Consider the following 4,445-nt stretch of genomic DNA (forward strand, 5'->3'; position numbering starts at 1 on the left):
TAGATCACCTATGGGGTCAGGTTAATGCAGGTTTACAAAGTACTGGCGCCTCAGCTCATCAGATCAGTCCCTTTAGTGGAGGAACTGGAGATCCGAGAGGACCACTGCCCCCCCGATACAACCCCCACAAACCCGGCGCGCAGGGAGAGCTGCCGTCCTGCAGTCCCACAAGAAATAAGCAGAATGCAGCCTTGGATGTGACTGGAGTATAGGACATGATGGAACGGCAGAATTGTGAGTGCAGCCCTGGATATGTGTGGATTATGTAATACATAATGTAACAGCAGAATTAGGATTGCAGCTCTGGATGTGACTGGAGTATAGAACATGATGCGATGGCAGCCCTGGATGGGACTAGAGTACAAGCCATAATAGTGAATGCAGCTCTGGATATGCCTGGAATATGCGACAATGTAAGCACAGAATTGTGAGTGCAGCTCTGGATGTGTATGGATTATATAATTATTATGCAGCTCTGGATGTATGTGGAGTATAGGATATGATATAATGGCAGAATTGAGACTGCAGCTCTGGATGTGAGTGGAGTATATGACGTAAATCTGGATCAGTACAGGGCAAGTACCTTGAAGTGTACACTGGAAGGTATGTCCCCCAGATTGGTGCAATGCCCCTCCCCCATTGCCCGCAGCAGGACACGTGCACACAGTCTTGTACTTCATATCAGTTTACTTGAATCTTTGCATTGAGAGAGGCAGAACGATTTGGGTAACAAGCAGCTCTTTGTATGTACAGTTTGTCGTTAGTGTTAGTACAGCGCCCCCAGTGGTGACACCCGGTGGCAGGCGTCACCGCTGAGGGTTAGTTACACCGCTGAGGTCGTTATATACATGATTAGAAACACTAATTGCTCATCATCCTTGATTATCTGAATGAACACGAATGAAGGCTGGCCTCTACCCCCGCAGTATGGAGGCCGCCGCCGGGTGGGATGTGGGTGAGACACGGTGAGGCTATGGCTGCGATGTCGGCGGTGCTGGTCGGCAGGGTGGACCCCATGGTGCACAGACAGGACAGACGTCGACAGGCTTGTAGCGGACAGAATGGCCGGTGCTATGGTCTCCACAGAAAGAAAGGGGGACACAAGACGGGGTGTAGTGAAAGTCTGGGGGGGACGGGACAACGTGCAGGAAGCCCCACGGAGACCGGATAGAAGGAACATCAGATGGTGGAAGGGTCAGGCCCCTATCCGGGGGAATCCCAGGGCAGATGGTACATCCAGATTCTCTACAAAATGAAAGGAATGAAGATGATGAGGAGCGGCCAATGGAAATGTGCGGCACATGGAAGCAGGACATTATACCCTTATAACGCACCAGTGCCCCCCCCCCCCGCCCCATCTCCTGAGGAGGCTTGTCCTTACACTGTCACCTGCCCCACAATTATATAAAGCTGCATCATTGTAAAATGGAAACCTCTACGACTTTCTAACAGACTGACACTTCAATTCCTCGTTTTCAAGATCTCTGCTTGCTGTCAATTAACGTTTTTTTTTTACACGGCATCAGTGCGGATGAGATTTCGTCTGGAGTCCAGGAGAGAGATTTGTGCTCCTGTTTATCAGGTCCCGACAGGTTTCAGCCTTTGTAAGTAAATGATTAATATTGCCCTTCACTGACAGCAAGCAGAGTTATTTGAAACTATAAAATACAACACCAAGCTTTTTTTTATAATGTTGAAGATAACGCTTCATTTACAGAGGACCGGCCCTTTAAATGATTAAATAGAAGCAGCTCCCCCACATCTGGCAGTTACCTGGATTCTGGGGTGCACAGGCAGTTCTGTGGGGGTCAAGGTCTCCAATTTGGGCTGGGGAGTCCAGAAAATGGTGAGCCTAGGATCACAGGAGGGGTAATCCACGAAATCGGTGGTGGTGGGACTCAAACCCTATACACAGAGCATGCAAAAGACAAATGTCACACGTAAAACAACATGGAGGCTGCAGGGTGAAACATACAAGAGACGTGTGAAGTAGACAAAGGAGGAGGCAGAGACAGGAGCAAGCAGCAGAGAAGAAGGCACAGGGGACGGAAGAGGAGCCAGAAGAGTAAGAAGCATAGGAAGAGTAGACAGAGGAGAAAACAGAAGAAGGATCAGCAAAGGCAGGGGAGGAAACAGAAGAAGGATCAGCAAAGGCTGGGGAGAAAACAGGAAGAGGAAACAGAAGAGGAGGCAGGGGAGGAAACAGAAGAGGAGGCAGGGGAGGAAACAGAAGAGGAGGCAGGGGAGGAAACAGAAGACGAGGCAGGGGAGGAAACAGAAGACGAGGCAGGGGAGGAAACAGAAGACGAGGCAGGGGAGGAAACAGAGACGAGGCAGGGGAGGAAACGAAGACGAGGCAGGGGAGGAAACAGAAAGACGAGGCAGGGGAGGAAACAGAAGACGAGGCAGGGGAGGAAACAGAAGACGAGGCAGGGGAGGAAACAGAAGACGAGGCAGGGGAGGAAAACAGAAGACCGAGGCAGGGGAGGAAACAGAAGACGAGGCAGGGGAGGAAACAGAAAGACGAGGCAGGGGAGGAAAACAGAAGACGAGCAGGGGAGGAACAGAAGAAGAGGCAGGGGAGGAACAGAAGAAGAGGCAGGGGAGGAACAAAGAGGAGGCAGGGGAGGAAACGAAGAAGAGGCAGGGGAGGAAACAGAAGAAGAGGCAGGGGGAGGGAAACAGAAGAAGAGGCAGGGGAGGAAAACAGAAGAAGAGGCAGGGGAGGAAACAGAAGAAGAGGCAGGGGAGGAAACAGAAGAAGAGGCAGGGGAGGAACAAAGAAGAGCAGGGGAGGAAACAGAAGAAGAGGCAGGGGAGGAAACAGAAGAAGAGGCAGGGTAGGAAACAGAAGAAGAGGCAGGGGAGGAAACAGAAGAAGAGGCAGGGGAGGAAACAGAAGAAGAGGCATGGGGAGGAAACAGAAGAAGAGCAGGGGAGGAAACAGAAGAAGAGGCAGGGGAGGAAACAGAAGAAGAGGCAGGGGAGGAAACAGAAGAAGAGGCAGGGAGGAAACAGAAGAAGAGGCAGGGGAGGAAACAGAAGAAGAGGCAGGGGAGGAAACAGAAGAAGAGGCAGGGGAGGAAACAGAAGAAGAGGCAGGGGAGTAAACAGAAGAAGAGGCAGGGGAGGAACAGAAGAAGAGGCAGGGGAGGAAACAGAAGAAGAGGCAGGGGAGGAAACAGAAGAAGAGGCAGGGGAGGGAAACAGAAGAAGAGGCACGGGGAGGAAACAGAAGAAGAGGCAGGTGGAGGAAACAGAAGAAGAGGCAGGGGAGGAAACAGAAGAAGAGGCAGGGGAGGAAACAGAAGAAGAGGCAGGGGAGGAAACAGAAGAAGAGGCAGGGGAGGAAACAGAAGAAGAGGCCGGGAGAGGAAACAGAAGAAGAGGCAGGGGAGGAAACAGAAGAAGAAGAGGCAGGGGAGAAACAGAAGAAGAGGCACGGGAGGGAAACAAAAGAAGAGGCACGGGGGAGGAACAGAAGAAGAGGCAGGGGAGGAAACAGAAGAAGAGGCAGGGAGGAAACAGAGAAGAGGCAGGGGAGGAAACAGAAGAAGAGGCAGGGGAGGAAACAGAAGAAGAGGCAGGGGGAGGAAACAGAAGAAGAGGCAGGGGAGGAAACAGAAGAAGAGCAGGGGAGGAAACAGAAGAAGAGGCGGGGAGGAAACAGAAGAAGAGGCAGGGGAGGAAACAGAAGAAGAGGCAGGGGAGGAAACAGAAGAAGAGGCAGGGGAGGAAACAGAAGAAGAGGCAGGGGAGGAAACAGAAGAAGAGGCAGGGGAGGAAACAGAAGAAGAGGCAGGGGAGGAAACAGAAGAAGAGGCAGGGGAGGAAACAGAAGAAGAGGCAGGGAGGAAACAGAAGAAGAGGCAGGGGAGGAAACAGAAGAAGAGGCAGAAGAGAGGCAGGGGAGGAAACAGAAGAAGAGGCAGGGGAGGAAACAGAAGAAGAGGCAGGGGAGGAAACAGAAGAAGAGGCAGGGGAGGAACAGAAGAAGAGGCAGGGGAGGAAACAGAAGAAGAGGCAGGGGAGGAAACAGAAGAAGAGGCAGGGGAGGAAACAGAAGAAGAGGCAGCGAAGGCAGGGGAGAAAACAGAAGAAGAGGCAGGGGAGGAAACAGAAGAAGAGGCAGGGGAGGAAACAGAAGAAGAGGCAGGGGAGGAAACAGAAGAAGAGGCAGGGGAGGAAACAGAAGAAGAGGCAGGGGAGGAAACTGAAGAAATAGTGGCGGAAGAGGCGGAAACAAGAGAAAACAGAAGCAGGAGGAGGAAGTCGCAGTGTTGATAGGATGGAATCCACATTAATGAACACAATTATGTCACTAGTGCGTGCGCACTGGACAGGTCCCTGCTGGTTGCCAAGTGTGCACCGGACAGGTCCCCTGCTGGTTGCCAGAGTGTGCACCGGACAGGTCCCTGCTGGTTGCCGAGTGTGCACCGGACAGG

General features: G+C 52.2%; 1 long non-coding RNA gene across 1 annotated transcript; it reads right to left on the bottom strand.

Moving 5' to 3' along the window:
• Window positions 1-669: 669 nt before the first annotated feature.
• Window positions 670-2,070, bottom strand: LOC122938808. Its single transcript, XR_006390056.1, has 2 exons — window positions 1,774-2,070; window positions 670-1,245 (listed from the first exon to the last, which is right to left on the bottom strand). It is a non-coding gene; the product is annotated as an uncharacterized LOC122938808 (long non-coding RNA).
• Window positions 2,071-4,445: the final 2,375 nt, after the last annotated feature.

This window comes from Bufo gargarizans, chromosome 5 (assembly GCF_014858855.1).
Source record: "Bufo gargarizans isolate SCDJY-AF-19 chromosome 5, ASM1485885v1, whole genome shotgun sequence".
Taxonomy (NCBI): domain Eukaryota; kingdom Metazoa; phylum Chordata; class Amphibia; order Anura; family Bufonidae; genus Bufo; species Bufo gargarizans.